This window comes from Ranitomeya imitator, chromosome 1, assembly GCF_032444005.1.
Source record: "Ranitomeya imitator isolate aRanImi1 chromosome 1, aRanImi1.pri, whole genome shotgun sequence".
Classification (NCBI taxonomy): domain Eukaryota; kingdom Metazoa; phylum Chordata; class Amphibia; order Anura; family Dendrobatidae; genus Ranitomeya; species Ranitomeya imitator.
Window position 1 is genome coordinate 973,485,883 of NC_091282.1, and position 21,735 is coordinate 973,507,617.

Below are 21,735 nucleotides of genomic sequence, written 5' to 3' on the forward strand. Positions count from 1 at the left end.
TGCTATGAATGGGACCACAGCACTTTTTAACTTTTTTGGGTGTTTTTCATGGTACACCAGTATGCACTGCATATTTAGTAATTTATAGAGACGTTGTATCTTTTCCCTTTAAGTACAAATTCAACACTGCTATTTTTTATATATTTCTTTGTATGTGCACACCTTTCTACTACTCCCGCAGCACCGTTTCAATTATCTCCTACCTTGTATATACATTTTTTCTCAGGCAACAGGTGGCAGTTGCTAAACTATGCAGCTGAGCGGATACAGAGTGTTAAGCGCCAGTGCAATCTCCTTTCAATGTTATTGTGTCAGAACTGCCCATACACATTTACCCTGGCAAATACTTACACTTGAAGTCCTGATCACACAAATATTAATTTAGAGCTTTAATTTTCAATTTGTATGTCAAAATGTGTAGAAAAACTACAAATCCCAGCATTGCACTATAGCACAGGTTGTTATGCAAGGAGCTGTATTTCTACTAAAGTTGTGTTGCCTTAGATAATAGTCATTGGGGAGTTTCATTAAGATGCTTACTCCAGAGATCTAGCATAAACAATTTAATAGGTTGCAATATTTTTGAGCAACTCGGAAATTGCATAAAAATATTACGACTTTTGGCATTTACACGCCAATCCGGGCTAGCTACACCAATATGGACGTAGCATGATCAAACCCATCAAATTCGTTATGAGAGATGCCACTAAGGCAGGGTAACTTAATTCAGAAATGTCTGCCAGCCCCCGTTTGCTGTACATTGCTAGCCACGGTGCTTTTAGGTATCAGAAGTATCTGATTCAATAAACGTCACACATCTGCATTGCAGCGAGTGCTTCACTAAGACTGTCATGTGCTACGTCAGTCTTAACGAAGTATTAAATTCCTTAACACTTGGGGAAAATGCAAAATGACAATATGAGAAGCCTAAGACTATGTGCACACGTTCAGGATTTTTTGCCTCGTTTTTTCAGCAGTTTTCCGCTGCAAAAACGGTAAAAAAAAGCTTACATTAAGCATCCTATTATTAGAATGCAATCCGCCATTTTTGTGCACATCGCGGAAAAATGTTCATTAATTTTGCGGAAAATCTCCAGATTTGCCACTATATAATATAGTGGTGGAAAGCTCCGGAAAAATCTGGATAAAAAACGCGAAAAAAACATGAAAAATCCGCAAAAATCCGCAAGTGGATTTCTTGCAGAAAAAGTCCGCTTTTGTTCAGGAAAATTCTGCAAAGAATCCTGAACGTGTGCACACAGCCTTAGAAAACATAAATACTAACAAAGAAAGAAAAAGAGGATCCAATAAAAAAGTTAACTGAATTAATCTTGGATGTGGAACAAACAACAAAGTTTTCCAAATTGTCATCTTGAATAAGTTGCTGCATTAGCAGTAGCTGACATGTGGATCGAAGTCAAATCAAACAAACTAGATTGCGATTGCGATTCCTCAATGGCAATAATTATAACTAGTGATGGGACAGTGAAACATCTGTTAAGCACAGAAGTGGTGAGAAGTGTCCGTATATGAACTATTGGACAGTTAAGATAAAGGAGCTTCAAAGAACTTAAGGCCCCTTCACATTAAGCGACGCTGCAGCGATACCGACAACGATCCGGATCGCTGCAGCGTCGCTGTTTGGTCGCTGGAGAGCTGTCACACAGACAGCTCTCCAGCGACCAACGATGCCGGTAACCAGGGTAAACATCGGGTTACTAAGTGCAGGGCCGCGCTTAGTAACCCGATGTTTACCCTGGTTACCAGCGTAAAAGTAAAAAAAAAAAACACTACATACTTACTTACCGCTGTCTGTCCCCGGCGCTCTGCTTCTCTGCACTCCTCCTGCACTGGCTGTGAGCACAGCGGCCGGAAAGCAGAGCGGTGACGTCACCGCTCTGCTTTCCGGCTGACCGACGCTCACAGCCAGTACAGGAGGAGTGCAGAGCACAGTACCGGGGACAGACAGCGGAAGCTAAGTATGTAGTGTTTGTTTTTTTTACTTTTACGCTGGTAACCAGGGTGAACATCGGGTTACTAAGCGCGGCCCTGCGCTTAGTAACCCGATGTTTACCCTGGTTACCAGTGAAGACATCGCTGGATCGGTGTCACACACGCCGATCCAGCGATGTCAGCGGGAGATCCAGCGACGAAATAAAGTTCTGGACTTTGTTCAGCGACCAACGATCTCCCAGCAGGGGCCTGATCGTTGGTCGCTGTCACACATAACGATTTCCTTAACGATATCGTTGCTACGTCACAAAAAGCAACGATATCGTTAACGATATCGTTATGTGTGAAGGTACCTTTAGACCTGGAAGCAATTAATGATAATAGGCACCTTGGAAAAACAGTAATTACAAGCATACATTTACCAACATACTCTTATACTGTAAATCTCACTTATTCGTAAGGCCAGTTATATATCTGAAAAACAAAGCCACCAAGAATTCTAAAAATAAGAAGTGTTAACCAGAAACTCACATCAGGTCAATGTAAATCACTGTGAGACCTACTTATTCTGGATCTCAAGATGACCGAATGGTACCTGTGAAATATAGGCAAGCTAATTGCAATAAGAAGCGATTACCAGTCAGCCATACACTAGAATATGGAGCACAACTAGCATAAACTAAACTATCAAACACATTAACATCTGGGGGATATGCTGGCAATCACACAGCCCAACTGTCCCTGAGGGGATTTTAACCCATCTGAACTTTGCTGACTTCTGACATAAGCAGTCCTATGGGTGTCTACAAGCCATTTGTCAGCCCTTCATCTATTGGCATTAGATGCACGCTCAGCTGAGCAGAACAGACATTTTAATGAGGTAGTTGGGAATTTTAATAACTGCCCATTGACAGCTTTTTAGTCCAAAATTCAACAAGGAGAAAATCCAAAGCCATGAAGATATCAGGTTGTGGCAGTTATATACATCATAAATGTTTGTTTTAGCTCAGACCTCCGTACAGACCTTGTAAAGGTCAGGCTGAAATCGACCACTTGATTTGTACATTATGATAACAGGTACATTATGAAGGTAAATCAGTAGGTTTCTATTTAAAACAAGAAAGATATATATATTGGTACCGTGTTAGCCAGTAGATAGAAAAATATTTAGAATTGAGAGTCCTCAGTGGTTGATACCTTTTAATGGCTAACGGAAAAGATGGTAAAACTTTTGAAAATGGTCTCGAAAACTTTCAATTTGTTACCACCTTTTTAGTTAGCCATTAAAAGGTATCAACCACTGAGGACTCTCAATTCTAAATACTTTTCTATTTAAAACAAGATATTTTACACCTGCCTGTGACAAACTCCGATATGCTACATATGACAAGCTGAGCTGTACATAACTTTATGCGTTAGATAACTAGATGTAAAGAAGAGGTCAGACCAAATTTGTATTTGATGTGCCTTAATTTCCTATTTAATGATGTGTAAAGTGCATTAACCCCTTCACCTCAAAGCCTGATTTTTTTGCCTTCCTGACCAGGCCAATTATTACAATTCTGAGCACTGTCAATTTATGAGATCATGATTATGGAACGCTTCAATGGATCACACTGATTCTAAGACTGTTTTCTCGTGACAAATTGTACTTTGTGATAGTGGTAACATTTCTTTGATATGACTTGCGTTTATTTATTGAAAAATCCGAAATTTGACAAAAATGTGAAAATTTTGACATTTTCAAACTTTTAATTTTTATGCCCTTAAATCAAAGAGTCACATCACACAAAATAAATGATATATAAAATTTCCCACAAGTCTACTTTACATCAGCACAATTTTTGAAACATATTTATTTTTTTGTTAGGAAGTTATAAGGGTTAAATTTGACCAGTGATTTCTCATTTTTACAACAAAATGTGAGAAACCATTTTCTTAGGGGCCACCTCCCATTTTATGTGACTTTGAGCAACCTATATGACAGAAAATACCATTGTAAAAAGTGAACTCCTCAAGATACTAAAAACCACATTCAAAAACTTTATTTACCCTTCAGGTGCTTCACAGGAATTAATGGAATGTGGAAGGAAAAAAAAACATTTAACTTTCTTTCACAAAAAATTCCTTTAGACCTCATCTTTTTTTACTGCCGATACCCCATATACAGTACAGACCAAAAGTTTGGACACACCTCATTTAAAGATTTTTCTGTGTTTTCATAACTATGAAAATTGTACATTAACACTGAAGGCATCAAAACTATGAATTAACACATGTGGAATTATATACTGAACAAATAAGTGTGAAACAACTGAAATTATGTCTTATATTCTAGGTTCTTCAAAGTAGCCACCTTTTGCTTTGATGACTGCTTTGCACACTCTTGGCATTCTCTTGATGAGCTTCAAGAGGTAGTCATTTGGAATGGTCTTCCAACAATCTAGAAGGAGTTCCCAGAGATGCTTAGCACTTGTTGGTCCTTCTGCCTTCACTCTGCAGTCCAGCTCACCCCTAACCATCTCGATTGGGTTCAGGTCTGTGACTGTGGAGGCCAGATCATCTGGCGTAGCACCCCATCACTCTCCTTCTTGGTGGTCAAATAGCCCTTATACAGCCTGGAGGTGTGTTTGGGGTCATTGTCCTGTTGAAAAATAAATGATGGTCCAACTAAACGCAAACCGGATGGAATAGCATGCCGCTGCAAGATGCTGTGGTAGCCATGCTGGTTCAGATGCCTTCAATTTTGAATAAATCCCCAACAGTGTCACCAGCAAAGCACCCCCACACCATCACACCTCCTCCTCCATGCTTCATGGTATGAACCAGGCATGTAGAGTCCATCCGTTCACCTTTTCTACATCGCACAAAGACATGGTGGTTGGAACCAAAGATCTCAAATTTGGACTCATCAGACCAAAGCACAGATTTCCACTGGTCTAATGTCCATTCCTTGTGTTCTTAAGCCCAAATACGTCTCTTCTGCTTGTTGCCTGTCCTTAGCAGTGGTTTCCTAGCAGCTATTTTACCATAAAGGCCTGCTGCACAAAGTCTCCTCTTAACAGTTGTTGTAGAGATGTGTCTGCTGCTAGAACTCTGTGTGGCATTGACCTGGTCTCTAATCTGAGCTGCTGTTAACCTGTGATTTCTGAGGCTGGTGACTCGGATAAATTTATCCTCAGAAGCAGAGGTGACCCTTGGTCTTTCTTTCCTGGGGCCGTCCTCATGTGAGCCAGTTTCTTTGTAGCGCTTGATGGTTTTTGCCCCTGCTCTTGGGGACACTTTCAAAGTTTTCCCAAGTTTTCTGACTGACTGACATTCATTTCTTAAAGTAATGATGGCCACTCATTTGTCTTTACTAAGCTGCTTTTTTCTTGCCATAATACAAATTCTAACAGTCTACTCATTAGGACTATCAGCTTTGTATCCACCAGACTTCTGCACAACACAACTGATGGTCCCAACACCATTTATAAGGCAAGAAATCCCACTTATTAAACCTGACAGGGCACACCTGTGAAGTGAAAACCATTCCTGGTGACTACCTCTTGAAGCTCATCAAGAGAATGCCAAGAGTGTGAAAAGCAGTCATCAAAGCAAAAGGTGGCTACTTTGAAGAACCTAGAATATAAGACATAATTTCAGTTGTTTCACACTTTTTTGTTAAGTATATAATTCCACATTTGGGATTTTCCATTTTTCCGTTTTTCGCTCCCCTCCTTTCCAGAGCCATAACCTTTTTATTTTTCTGTCAATATGGCCATGTGAGGGCTTATTTTTTGTGAAACAAGTTGTACTTTTGAACAACATCATTGGTTTTAGCATGTCGTGTACTAGAAAACAGGAGAAAAATTCCAAGTGCGGTGAAATTGCAAAAAAAAAGTGCAGTCCCACACTTGTTTTTTGTTTGGCTTTTTTGCTAGGTTCACTAAATGCTAAAACTGACCTGCCATTAGGATTCTCCAGGTCGTTATGAGTTCATAGACACCTAACATGACTAGGTTATTTTTAACTTAAGTGGTGAAATAAAATTCCAAACTTTGCAAAAAAAAAATAATTGCGCCATTTTCCGATACCCGTAACATCTCCATTTTTCATGATCTGGGGTCGGTTATGGACTAATTTTTTGCAAGCCAAGCTGGCGTTTTTAATGATACCATTTCAGTGCAGATACGTTCTTTTGATCGCCCGTTATTGCATTTTAATGCAATGTCGCGGCGACCAAAAAAACGTAATTCTGGCGTCTCCAATTTTTTTCTCGCTACGCTGTTTAGCGATCAGGGTAATGCTTTTTTTATTGATAGATCGGGCGATTCTGAACGTGGCGATACCAAATATGTGTAGGTTTGTTTTTTTTTTTATTGATTTATTTTGAATGGGGCGAAAGGGGGGTGATTTAAACTTTTATATTTTTTATTTTTTCACAATTTTTTTAACTTTTTTTTTACTTTTGCCATGCTTCAATAGCCTCCATAGGAGGCTAGAAGCTGGCACAACTCGATCACCTCTGCTACACAGCAGTGATCATCAGATCGCTGCTATGCAGCAGAAATGCAGGTGTGCTATGAGCGACGACCACAGGGTGGCGCTCACAGCTACCGGGGATCAGTAACCATAGAGGTCTCAAGGACCTCTATGGTTACTATACAGAAGCATCGCTCACCCCCGATCATGTGACGGGGGTCAGCGATGCTTTCATTTCCGGCCGCCCGGCCAGAAGCGCCAGTTAAATGCCCCTGTCAGCGTTTGACAGCGGCATTTAACTAGATAATAGCGGCGGGTGAATCTCAATTTCACCCGCCGCTATTGCGGGCACATGTCAGCTGTTCAAAACAGCTGACATGTCCCGACTTTGTACTATCCCATCCGAGGTCACAAAGGGGTTAATTCATAGTTTTGATGCCTTCAGTGTGAATGTACAATTTTCATAGTCATTAAAATACAGAAAAATCTTTAAATGAGAAGGTGTCTCCAAACTTTTGGTCTGTACTGTATGCGGGAAAACCACTGTTTGGGCAAACAGCGGGGTTTGGAAAGGAAGGAGCACCATTTGACATTTTGAATGTAACATTTGCTGGAATAATTAGCAGATGACATGTCGCGTTTGGAGAGCCCCTGATGTGGAAACCCCCACAAGTGACACCATTTTTGAAATTATATCCATTAGGGAACTTATCTAGATGTGTATTGAGCACCTTGAACCCCCAGGTGCTTCACAGAAGTTTATAACATTGAGCCGTGAAAATAATGAAATCCAGTTTTTCACAGATAAATCTTTTTTAGCTCCAAATATTGTATTTTCATAAGGCTAACAGGAGAAATTGCTCCATACAGTCTGTTTTGAAATTTCTCCTGAGTAAGCAAATACCTGATATGTGGAGGAAACAACTGTTTGGGAGCACGGCAGTGCTCGGAAGGGAAGTAGCGCCATTTGACTTTTTGAATGCAAACTTTTCTGGAACAATTAGGTTGCCGTCACACTAGCAGTATTTGGTCAGTATTTTACATCAGTATTTGTAAGCCAAACCAGGAGTGGGTGATAAATGCAGAAGTGGTGCATATGTTTCTATTATACTTTTCCTCTAATTGTTCCACTCCTGGTTTTGGCTTACAAATACTGATGTAAAACACTGACCAAATACTGCTGGTGTGACGGTAGCCTTAGCGGACGCCTTTGGAGAGCCCCTAATGTGCCTAAACACAGGAAACTCCCCACAAGTGACACCAATTTGGAAAGTAGACCCCTTTGGGAACTTATCTAGATGTGTATTGAGCACATTGAACCCCCAGGTGCTTCACAGAAGTTTATAGTGTTAAGCCATGAAACAAAAATCACATTTTTCCCACAAAAATCTTTTTTAGCTCCAAATTTTGTTTTTCACAAGGGTAACAGGAGAAAATGGACCTCAAAATTTATTGTTCAATTTTTCCTGAGTTTACCGATACCCCATATGTGTTCAAAATTTACTTTTGAGGCACAGTGCAAAGCTCAGAAGAGAAGAAATGCCATATTATAGTGCAAATTTTGCTGCACATGTTTGAGGGTGCTAAGCTACTGTCACAACCCACAAGGGTCGGTCCAGCGGATGGCTCAACAAACAACAACAACGAGATGGAAAGAGGAGTGGAAGGCCCTAACAGTAGGGAACAAGGGATGGGGCACCTCGTAACACAGCCTATGCCTATCCCTAAGCTCCCCTAACTCCCTATGCAGGTCCTTCACCCCGCCGCAGTCACGTTCCTTGTCCCTGTCACCTTACTAAACCCTGGCTAGTGCACTGGCTGGCAAGGATGCTAGCCTCACCACTGCAGATGGTTTAAACACAAGGGGTAGTGATAAGCACAAGACAGACAAGGTAAGTAAGCAAGAATCTTAACTCCAGGCTCGGCTGCCAAGCTCCACACAGCAGAGGATACAGAACAGGAACCCGAACTTCACAGAAGTAGCAGATACAGTGCTGACACGAGAGAGCTGCAAACTCCAAAGCTGGTCTACATAGAATAAATCTATTACCAACAGCTGACTGATGCATCTGACTATTTAAAGGATGGTGGGAGTAGTCACCACCCACATCAGCTGACCTAGCAACAAAGCAGCTTCCAGCAAGGAAACTGACATTAACCCTTCCTGGCATGAAAGTAAAAAACAACGTTTAAATTAAAGCAGAGCCAGAGCTTTAACAAATCCAAATAATGATTTGTGACGGTTCCATTGGCAGAGCCCCTGAGGTGCCAGAACAGCAGAACCCCCCATAAGTGACTCCATCATACAAACTAAACCTCTCAATGAATTTATCTAGGGGTGCTGTGTTTATATTGACACCACAAGTGTGTCACAGAATTTTATACCATTGGGTAGTGAAGAAAAAATAATTACATTTTTACCACCAAGTGTGTTAGCCCAAAGTTTTGCATTTTCATAGTTGGTAATGGGTAAAAATGGCACCAAAATTTGTCCCACAATTTCTGCTGAATGTAGAAATGCCCCATAGGTGGGTGTACAGTACTGCTTAGCCATATGGAGAGAGCGTCGGAGCGCTATTTGCCTCCTGGAGCGCAGATTTTCCTTGAATAGTTTGTGGATTCCATACAAAGAGCCCCTAAGTGCTGGAAAACCAGAGCCCCCCTCAAGTCACCCCATTTTGGAAATGATAACCCTTTGGGAATTTATCTACAGATGAAGTGATGATTTTGGCTTCATGGGTGTTTTCTAGAAATAAGCAGCAGTGGATGTTACTGAGTGAAAATTGCAAAACTGCTGTTGTAGTGACCAGTACGCTGTAGTGATCAGTACATTGTAGTGAACAGTACATTATACCCAGCTCATGATTTTGGAGACACACACCTTCTTTTCAGAAGTGCACAAAACTGTGGCCCACGGCACTTTTATGCAATCCTAAAAATACGGTCATCTCCGGATCACAGGTCCTATGGCATTCACAGTGACTCCATCTGCCTCATTATAGGGAATCTTCCACTGGGAGTTCAGTCTGAATCACATATTTCAGAGATTTACATGGAAACCCGGGTGTAAGCGCTCAGCGCAGAGCTCAGGATAAATGTGGGCCTAGTCTTACTTCAATTTTTGGAAGCAGAATGAAAAAAACAACAGCATGTGAAGAATTGTTTTTTTTTTTAATTTTTACACCATTCCTCATGTGGTATAAGTGATTAGGCAACTTTAGTCTTTGGGTCGGTGCTATTACAGTGATACTAGATGTATATCGGGTTTTAATGTTTGGCTTGTGTCACACACTAAAAAACGCTTTTTATTGCAAAAACTAGTTTTCACATCACTATATTTAGACAGCTATAATTTTTCCTTAATTCAACCAACAGAGTCATGTGATGGTTTGTTTTTTGCGGGACGAGCTGACATTTTATTGGTACCATTTTGGGGCACTTGACATTTTTTGATCACTTTCTATGGCTGGTTTCACACTTGCGTTTCAAATCGCATGCGTTTTAAAAAAAAAAGCATGGTGAAAAAACGCATGTAAACGCGTGCAAACACTGCGTTTTTTTGACGCATGTGTTTTTGCATGTGGTGAAAAAAAACGCTGCGTTTTGACGCGTTTACATGCGTTTTTTCATGCGTTTGCCTTTTTTTAAACGCATACAGATAAATGTGTGACAGCTGCCAATCATCAAAATAAAGTAAAAAAAACCCACTATAAACAGAAACAGCTAGGGTTAGGGTTAGGGTTAGGGGTAGGGTTAGGGGTAGGGGTCCTAACCCTAACCCTAAAGGGATCCTAACCCTACCCCTACCCCTAACCCTAAAGGGATCCTAACCCTAACGGGATCCTAACCCTAACTGTTGTGAAAGGTAATTCAGTACCACAATGGACATAGAGGTCAGAACACATACAGTGACCTGACAATAACCCAAAAACATAGAACGAGCTCTGAGACGTGGGAACTCTGCTGACCGCAATCCCTAATCCTCTCCAACCACACTAGAGGCAGCCGTGGATTGCGCCTAACGCTACCTATGCAACTCGGCACAGCCAGAGAAACTAGCTAACCTGAAGATAGAAAATAAGCCTACCTTGCCTCAGAGAAATACCCCAAAGGAAAAGGCAGCCCCCACATATAATGACTGTGAGTTAAGATGAAAAGACAAACGTAGAGATGAAATAGATTTAGCAAAGTGAGGCCCGACTTTCTGAACAGAGCGAGGATAGGAAAGGTAACTATGCGGTCAACACAAAACCCTACAAAAAACACGCAAAGGGGGCAAAAAGACCCTCCGTACCGAACTAATGGCACGGAGGTACACCCTCTGCGTCCCAGAGCTTCCAGCAAGCAGGAAAAAACAAATAGACAAGCTGGACAGAAAAAAAACAGCAAACAAAATAGCAAAGCAGAACTTAGCTATGCAGAGCAGCAGGCCACAGGAACGATCCAGGAGGAAACAGGTCCAATACTAGAACATTGACTAGAGGCCAGGATCAAAGCACTAGGTGGAGTTAAATAGAGCAGCACCTAACGACTTCACCACATCACCTGAGGAAGGAAACTCAGAAGCCGCAGCACCACCTTCCTCCACCAACGGAAGCTCACAGAGAGAATCAGCCGAAGTACCACTTGTGACCACAGGAGGGAGCTCTGCCACAGAATTCACAACAGTACCCCCCCCTTGAGGAGGTGTCACCGAACCCTCACCAGAGCCCCCAGGGCGACCAGGATGAGCCATATGAAAGGCACGAACAAGATCGGGAGCATGGACATCAGAGGCAAAGACCCAGGAATTATCTTCCTGAGCATAACCCTTCCACTTAACCAAATACTGGAGTTTCCGTCTTGAAACATGAGAATCCAAAATCTTCTCCACAATATACTCCAACTCCCCCTCCACCAAAACCGGGGCAGGAGGATCAACAGATGGAACCATAGGTGCCACGTATCTCCGCAACAATGACCTATGGAATACGTTATGTATGGAAAAAGAATCTGGAAGGGTCAGACGAAAAGACACAGGATTAAGAACCTCAGAAATCCTATACGGACCAATGAAACGAGGTTTAAACTTAGGAGAGGAAACCTTCATAGGAATATGACGAAAAGATAACCAAACCAAATCCCCAACACGAAGTCGGGGACCCACACAGCGTCTGCGATTAGCGAAACGTTGAGCCTTCTCCTGGGACAAGGTCAAATTGTCAACTACATGAGTCCAAATGAGCTGCAACCTGTCCACCACAGTATCCACACCAGGACAGTCCGAAGACTCAACCTGCCCTGAAGAGAAACGAGGATGGAACCCAGAGTTGCAGAAAAACGGCGAAACCAAGATAGCCGAGCTGGCCCGATTTTTAAAGGCGAACTCAGCCAAAGGCAAAAAGGACACCCAGTCATCCTGATCAGCAGAAACAAAGCATCTAAGATATGTTTCCAACGTCTGATTGGTTCGTTCGGTCTGGCCATTAGTCTGAGGATGGAAAGCCGAGGAAAAAGACAAGTCAATGCCCATCCTACCACAAAAGGCTCGCCAAAACCTCGAAACAAACTGGGAACCTCTGTCAGAAACGATATTCTCTGGAATGCCATGTAAACGAACCACATGCTGGAAGAACAATGGCACCAAATCAGAGGAGGAAGGTAATTTAGACAAGGGTACCAAATGGACCATCTTAGAGAAGCGATCACAGACCACCCAAATGACTGACATCTTTTGAGAGACGGGAAGATCTGAAATAAAATCCATAGAGATATGTGTCCAAGGCCTCTTCGGGACCGGCAAGGGCAAAAGCAACCCACTGGCACGAGAACAGCAGGGCTTAGCCCGAGCACAAATCCCACAGGACTGCACAAAAGTACGCACATCCCGCGACAGAGATGGCCACCAAAAGGATCTAGCCACTAACTCTCTGGTACCAAAGATTCCAGGATGACCAGCCAACACCGAACAATGAACCTCAGAGATAACTTTATTCGTCCACCTATCAGGGACAAACAGTTTCTCCGCTGGGCAACGATCAGGTTTATTAGCCTGAAATTTTTGCAGCACCCGCCGCAAATCAGGGGAGATGGCAGACACAATTACTCCCTCTTTGAGGATACCCGCCGGCTCAGATAAACCCGGAGAGTCGGGCACAAAACTCCTAGACAGAGCATCCGCCATCACATTTTTAGAGCCCGGAAGGTACGAAATCACAAAGTCAAAACGGGCAAAAAACAGCGACCAACGAGCCTGTCTAGGATTCAACCGTTTGGCAGACTCGAGATAAGTCAAGTTCTTATGATCAGTCAAGACCACCACGCGATGCTTAGCTCCTTCAAGCCAATGACGCCACTCCTCGAATGCCCACTTCATGGCCAGCAACTCTCGATTGCCCACATCATAATTTCGCTCAGCAGGCGAAAACTTCCTGGAAAAGAAGGCGCATGGTTTCATCACTGAGCAATCAGAACTTCTCTGCGACAAAACAGCCCCTGCTCCAATCTCAGAAGCATCAACCTCGACCTGGAACGGAAGCGAAACATCTGGTTGACACAACACAGGGGCAGAAGAAAAACGACGCTTCAACTCTTGAAAAGCTTCCACAGCAGCAGAAGACCAATTGACCACATCAGCACCCTTCTTGGTCAAATCGGTCAATGGTTTAGCAATGCTAGAAAAATTGCAGATGAAGCGACGATAAAAATTAGCAAAGCCCAGGAACTTTTGCAGACTTTTCAGAGATGTCGGCTGAGTCCAATCATGGATGGCTTGGACCTTAACAGGGTCCATCTCGATAGTAGAAGGGGAAAAGATGAACCGCAAAAATGAAACCTTCTGAACACCAAAGAGACACTTTGATCCCTTCACAAACAAAGAATTAGCACGCAGGACCTGAAACACCGTTCTGACCTGCTTCACATGAGACTCCCAATCATCCGAGAAGATCAAAATGTCATCCAAGTACACAATCAGGAATTTATTCAGGTACTCTCGGAAGATGTCATGCATAAAGGACTGAAACACTGATGGAGCATTGGCAAGTCTGAATGGCATTACTAGATACTCAAAATGGCCCTCAGGCGTATTAAATGCAGTTTTCCATTCATCGCCTCGCTTAATACGCACAAGATTATACGCACCACGAAGATCTATCTTGGTGAACCAACTAGCCCCCTTAATCCGAGCAAACAAATCAGATAACAACGGCAAGGGGTACTGAAATTTAACCGTGATCTTATTTAGAAGGCAGTAATCTATACAAGGTCTCAGTGAACCATCCTTCTTGGCTACAAAAAAGAACCCTGCGCCTAATGGCGACGATGACGGGCGAATATGCCCCTTCTCCAAGGACTCCTTCACATAACTCCGCATAGCGGCGTGCTCAGGCACAGATAAATTAAACAGTCGACCTTTTGGGAATTTACTACCAGGAATCAAATCGATAGCACAATCACAATCCCTATGCGGAGGTAGGGTATCGGACTTCGGCTCATCAAATACATCCCGGTAATCAGACAAGAACTCTGGAACCTCAGAAGGGGTGGATGATGAAATAGTCAGAAATGGGACATCACCATGTACCCCCTGACAACCCCAGCTGGACACAGACATGGATTTCCAATCTAATACTGGATTATGGACTTGTAGCCATGGCAACCCCAACACGACCACATCATGCAGATTATGCAACACCAGAAAGCGAATAACCTCCTGATGTGCAGGAGCCATGCACATGGTCAGCTGGGTCCAGTACTGAGGCTTATTCTTGGCCAAAGGCGTAGCATCAATTCCTCTCAATGGAATAGGACACTGCAAGGGCTCCAAGAAAAACCCACAACGCCTAGCATACTCCAAGTCCATCAAATTCAGGGCAGCGCCTGAATCCACAAATGCCATGACAGAATACGATGACAAAGAGCAGATCAAGGTAACGGACAGAAGAAATTTTGACTGTACCGTACCAATGGTGGCAGACCTAGCGAACCGCTTAGTGCGCTTAGGACAATCAGAGATAGCATGAGTGGAATCACCACAGTAGAAACACAGCCCATTAAGACGTCTGTGTTCTTGCCGTTTAACTCTGGTTAAAGTCCTATCGCACTGCATAGGCTCAGGTTTAAGCTCAGGTAATACCGCCAAATGGTGCACAGATTTACGCTCACACAAGCGTCGACCGATCTGAATGGCTAAAGACATAGACTCATTCAAACCAGCAGGCATAGGAAATCCCACCATGACATCCTTAAGGGCTTCAGAGAGACCTTTTCTGAAAATAGCTGCGAGCGCACCTTCATTCCATTGAGTGAGTACGGACCACTTCCTAAATTTCTGACAATATACCTCTATCTCATCCTGACCCTGACACAGAGCCAGCAAATTTTTCTCTGCCTGATCCACTGAATTAGGTTCATCGTACAGCAATCCGAGCGCCAGGAAAAACGCATCGGTATTACTTAATGCAGGATCTCCTGACGCAAGAGAAAATGCCCAGTCCTGAGGGTCGCCACGTAAAAAAGAAATAATGATCCTAACTTGTTGAACTGGGTCACCAGAGGAGCGAGGTTTCAAAGCCAGAAATAGTTTACAATTATTTTTGAAACTCAGAAATTTAGTTCTATCTCCAAAAAACAAATCAGGAATAGGAATTCTCGGTTCTAACATAGAATTCTGAACCACAAAGTCTTGGATATTTTGTACTCTTGCCATGAGCTGATCCACACATGAAGACAGACCTTTAATGTCCATCGCTACACCTGTGTCCTGAACCACCCAAATGTCTAGGGGAAAAAAAAGGCAAAACACAGTGCAGAGAAAAAAAAATGGTCTCAGAACTTCTTTTTTCCCTCTATTGAGAATCATTAGTACTTGGCCTCCAGTACTGTTGTGAAAGGTAATTCAGTACCACAATGGACATAAAGGTCAGAACACATACAGTGACCTGACAATAACCCAAAAACATAGAACGAGCTCTGAGACGTGGGAACTCTGCTGACCGCAATCCCTAATCCTCTCCAACCACACTAGAGGCAGCTGTGGATTGCGCCTAACGCTACCAATGCAACTCGGCACAGCCAGAGAAACTAGCTAACCTGAAGATAGAAAATAAGCCTACCTTGCCTCAGAGAAATACCCCAAAGGAAAAGGCAGCCCCCACATATAATGACTGTGAGTTAAGATGAAAAGACAAACGTAGAGATGAAATAGATTTAGCAAGGTGAGGCCCGACTTTCTGAACAGAGCGAGGATAGGAAAGGTAACATAGTAACATAGTAACATAGTTAGTAAGGCCGAAAAAAGACATTTGTCCATCCAGTTCAGCCTATATTCCATCATAATAAATCCCCAGATCTACGTCCTTCTACAGAACCTAATAATTGTATGATACAATATTGTTCTGCTCCAGGAAGACATCCAGGCCTCTCTTGAACCCCTCGACTGAGTTCGCCATCACCACCTCCTCAGGCAAGCAATTCCAGATTCTCACTGCCCTAACAGTAAAGAATCCTCTTCTATGTTGGTGGAAAAACCTTCTCTCCTCCAGACGCAAAGAATGCCCCCTTGTGCCCGTCACCTTCCTTGGTATAAACAGATCCTCAGCGAGATATTTGTATTGTCCCCTTATATACTTATACATGGTTATTAGATCGCCCCTCAGTCGTCTTTTTTCTAGACTAAATAATCCTAATTTCGCTAATCTATCTGGGTATTGTAGTTCTCCCATCCCCTTTATTAATTTTGTTGCCCTCCTTTGTACTCTCTCTAGTTCCATTATATCCTTCATGAGCACCGGTGCCCAAAACTGGACACAGTACTCCATGTGCGGTCTAACTAGGGATTTGTACAGAGGCAGTATAATGCTCTCATCATGTGTATCCAGACCTCTTTTAATGCACCCCATGATCCTGTTTGCCTTGGCAGCTGCTGCCTGGCACTGGCTGCTCCAGGTAAGTTTATCATTAACTAGGATCCCCAAGTCCTTCTCCCTGTCAGATTTACCCAGTGGTTTCCCATTCAGTGTGTAATGGTGATATTGATTCCTTCTTCCCATGTGTATAACCTTACATTTATCATTGTTAAACCTCATCTGCCACCTTTCAGCCCAAGTTTCCAACTTATCCAGATCCATCTGTAGCAGAATACTATCTTCTCTTGTATTAACTGCTTTACATAGTTTTGTATCATCTGCAAATATCGATATTTTACTGTGTAAACCTTCTACCAGATCATTAATGAATATGTTGAAGAGAACAGGTCCCAATACTGACCCCTGCGGTACCCCACTGGTCACAGCGACCCAGTTAGAGACTATACCATTTATAACCACCCTCTGCTTTCTATCACTAAGCCAGTTACTAACCCATTTACACACATTTTCCCCCAGACCAAGCATTCTCATTTTGTGTACCAACCTCTTGTGCGGCACGGTATCAAACGCTTTGGAAAAATCGAGATATACCACGTCCAATGACTCACCGTGGTCCAGCCTATAGCTTACCTCTTCATAAAAACTGATTAGATTGGTTTGACAGGAGCGATTTCTCATAAACCCATGCTGATATGGAGTTAAACAGTTATTCTCATTGAGATAATCCAGAATAACATCCCTCAGAAACCCTTCAAATATTTTACCAACAATAGAGGTTAGACTTACTGGCCTATAATTTCCAGGTTCACTTTTAGAGCCCTTTTTGAATATTGGCACCACATTTGCTATGCGCCAGTCCTGCGGAACAGATCCTGTCGCTATAGAGTCCCTAAAAATAAGAAATAATGGTTTATCTATTACATTACTTAGTTCCCTTAGTACTCGTGGGTGTATGCCATCCGGACCCGGAGATTTATCTATTTTAATCTTATTTAGCCGATTTCGCACCTCTTCTTGGGTTAGATTGGTGACCCTTAATATAGGGTTTTCATTGTTTCTTGGGATTTCACCTAGCATTTCATTTTCCACCATGAATACCGTGGAGAAGAAGGTGTTTAATATGTTAGCTTTTTCCTCGTCATCTACAACCATTCTTTCCTCACTATTTTTTAAGGGGCCTACATTTTCAGTTTTTATTCTTTTACTATAGGTAACTATGCGGTCAACACAAAACCCTACAAAAACCACGCAAAGGGGGCAAAAAGACCCTCCGTACCGAACTAACGGCACGGAGGTACACCCTCTGCGTCCCAGAGCTTCCAGCAAGCAGGAAAAAACAAATAGACAAGCTGGACAGAAAAAAACAGCAAACAAAATAGCAAAGCAGAACTTAGCTATGCAGAGCAGCAGGCCACAGGAACGATCCAGGAGGAAACAGGTCCAATACTAGAACATTGACTGGAGGCCAGGATCAAAGCACTAGGTGGAGTTAAATAGAGCAGCACCTAACGACTTCACCACATCACCTGAGGAAGGAAACTCAGAAGCCGCAGCACCACCTTCCTCCACCAACGGAAGCTCACAGAGAGAATCAGCCGAAGTACCACTTGTGACCACAGGAGGGAGCTCTGCCACAGAATTCACAACACCTAACCCTACCCCTACCCTTATCTCTAACCCTAACCCTACCCCTAACCCTACCCCTAACCCTACCCTTAAAGGGATTAGGGTTAGGGTTAGGGGTAGGGTTAGGGTTAGGGGTAGGGTTAGGGGTAGGGTTAGGGTTAGGGTTAGGGGTAGGATCCCTTTATCAATTTTATGGTGTGGGGTGGTTTATCAGTGTGTTTTTTTTTTTTTTTTTAACGCATGTGGTTAAAAACGCATGCGTTTACATAGACAGCAATGCATTTTTTTGCCGCCAAAAAACACATGCGTTTTATTGCGGCAAAATAACGCCACTAAAAATACTACATGTTGCATTTCTGCAACACAACGCATGCAGAAAAAATGCATGCGTTGCAAAAATGCATCAAAACACATACCAAAAAACGCATGCGTTTTTAATGTTAAATATAGGGGAAAAAACGCATGCGTTTTTTGTGTTTTTTACCGCAAAAATGCAAAAAAAACGCAAATGTGACACCACCCTATTCTGATTTTTGTGAAATAGAATGAACAAAAACAGCAGTTCAGGAATTTTCTTTTTTTATAGCATTCCGTGTGTGGTAAAATTGGTAAGGCAGCTTTATTCTTCGGGTCAGTATGATTAAAGCAATATCCCATTTATTTTTGTTATGTTTTGTTGCTTTTACAGAATTAAAACTATTTTATAGAAAAAATAATTATTTTTGCTCCACTTTACTATGATAGCTACAACATTTTTATTTTTCTGCTGATGGAGCAGAGTAACAGCTTGTTTTTTGTGGGACAGGATGCCATATTCAGCAGTAACCTTTTTATTTATATTTGTCTTTTTGATCGCATTTTATTGCACTTTTTATTCAGCAGTATGATGATAAAGCATTGTTTTTTGCTTTGCATTTTATTTATTTATTTTTGCAGTGTTTACTTAAGAGGTTAACTAGTGGGACCGTTTTATAGTGCAGGTCGCTCCAGATACGACGATACCAAATATGTGTTATTTTTTAGTTTTTGTTTTTTTTACATGAATAAATGAATTTTTTGGAATTATATAAATTCCTAAGAATGCAGTGAGTGAAGGACCTTCGATGGACCTTGATGACGTCGAGGTCAGGTGACCGGTCACCTGACCGCTCACGTGAACGCGACATCATCGAAGGTCCTTCAGTCACTGCATTCTTAGGAATGGAGGCAGACGCTTGCAGCACGGAGAGCCGGGGTCCGTCGGAGGGGTGAGTATATCCATATTTTTTATTTTTATTCTTTATTTTTTACATGAATATGGATCCCAGGCCTGAAGTAGAGTCCCCTCTCCTCCATACCCTGGGAACCACACGCCGTATAAGATGACTGGGCATATCCCAAATTCCATATTTTATATGGAAAAGTTGGGGGTCGTCTTATACGCCCAGTCGTCTTATACACCAGAAAATACTATATATATTCACCAAACAATTTTGCCACTATCTACATAATGGGGAAAAAGTGAAAGGAAAAGTGTTGGAGTCGTCGCAGCTACAGCCACAAAATTTTGCACAGTCACACGTCTGGACCTCGAGAGCATCATAGGCTATGTTGTGAGGTGAAATTTTAACCCCGCGCTTTCCAATTCACCAAACAATTTTGCCCCTATCTACATAATGGGAAAAAATGAAAGGAAAAGTGTAGGAGGCAAATTGACAGCTGCCAGATGTGAACAAGGGGGACTTAAAGAATGAGAGCGATGGCGCCAAAGAGTATATACCGTACAGTTGCTAAGGTGGGGCCCCGACATGGGATACTCACCACACACGGGGATATGAACACACACACAAAATGCGCCACACACTACCACGTGCTTGAACACATATTACCAGCTAACTTGCGACCGGAGGTTCTCTCTTGGGCTCACTCCTCCAGAGTGGGTGGGCATTTTGGGACCAAGAGGACATCTGAGCTTCTGGCGAGAACATACTGGTGGCCGCATATGGCCCGAGATGTCAAGGACTATATTCAGGCGTGCGTTTCTTGCGCTCAGAATCGGTCTCCTCGGCAACGGCCTGCTGGGTTGCTTTACCCTCTAACGGTGGCAGACAGGCCCTGGGAGATGGTCGGGATGGACTTTGTGGTGGGTCTACCCAAGTCGCGTGGCTGCTCCATTATTTGGGTTGTCACCGACCATTTCTCCAAGATGGTGCATTTGGTGCCGCTTCCTCGGTTACTCTCAGCATGGGCCTTGGCGGTGTTGTTCATTAAACACGTTTTCCGATTGCATGGAATGCCTGATAAGATTGTCAGTGATCGGGGTCCCCAGTTCGCATCTCGGTTTTGGAGAGAGCTCTGCCGTTTACTCAGCATAGAGTTAAACCTCTCCTCTGCATACCATCCCGAGACGAATGGGTTGGTGGAGAGAACCAACCAGACTCTGGTGACATATTTGCGACATTTCGTCTCTGCTAGGCAGGATGACTGGGCATCTTTGCTACCTTGGGCGGAATTTGCCCTGAACAACGCCGTAGCCGATTCCACTGGTCAAACTCCTTTTCTCCTTAATTACGGCCAGCATCCGCGTGTCCCTGTGCCCATGCCCGTGTCATCCACCGATTCTAGGGTGGCAGACTGGGCGGTGGAGGCACGTGACATCTGGGACCGCACACAGGATGCCATCCGGGCCTCCAAGGAGAGAATGAGGGTTTCGGCTGATACACACCGGCACCCCACTCCGGTCTTTGCTCCTGGCGACTTAGTGTGGCTCTCCGCCCGTAATATCAGGCTGCGAGTTGAGTCCACTAAGTTTGCTCCTCGCTACATTGGCCCGTTTAAGGTTCTGGAACAGGTCAACCCTGTGGTCTACCGTTTGGCTATTCTTCCACGCCTTGGTATCACCGATACTTTCCACGTTTCCCTCTTAAAGCTCGTTCATTTGTCCCGGTTTTCCGAGTCATCTGCTGGGACATCGGGTTCATCCACGGATGAGTTTGAGGTGAATGCTATTGTGGGGTGCAAGGTGGTACGTGGCAAGAAACGGCCCAGAGGATAGAACCTGGGAGCCTGTGGAGCACATTCGGGCTCCGCTGCTTATCGCAGCTTTTGAGCGTAGTGAGGCTTAAGGAGGGGGGGGCCCTAGGGGGGGGGGGGGTAATGTTAGGAGTCGAGTTTCCTCTGCCTGACAGGGGGAATCTCGATCCGTGTCTGCTGCGGTCTCCCATTCGGTATCGGCCGCAGTGGGCTCTGCTCAGTGGAGACGTCGCTCCCAGCGTCTCGCTGGGGCTGATTCGGTGCATAGGGTCACTACTGCCTTTTCTGGCTTTCCTATGGTACCCTGCACTGATCTGCGGCGAGCGAGCCTCTCTGGGACTAAGTCCTTGTTTACTCACACTGAGCATGCCCAGGGCAGGGTCTCCCATTGGAGGTCGAGGGCCACATGTTCGGTCACATGCTCAGGTGCTGCAGTACATTCCATTGGTCCTTCTGGAAGGTCCTGAAAGGGCAAAACATGCTCAGGTACTGCAGCACTTTCCATTGGTCCTTCTGAAAGGTCCTGAAAGGGCAAAATCTTCAGTAGCAGCTTCCTGTGCTGCAACTATATAAACTGCGCATGACCGCACGGCCATGCGCTAGTATTGTCTTATGTTATGTGCTTTGCGCCAGTGTGGTCACATGTATGTGTGTTCAGGGACCCGGCTGAAATAAGCCCCTAGAATGCTGGCTCCTCGGCGAGGAGATTGAGTCTGAGTGTATTCAGGGACCGGGCTGAAATCAGCCCCTAGAATGCTGGCTTCTCCGGCGAGGAGTTTTGTGTGTTTGTGTGACCACTGACTGCTCTCTGTTTGGGCAGTTAGCCTGTGCC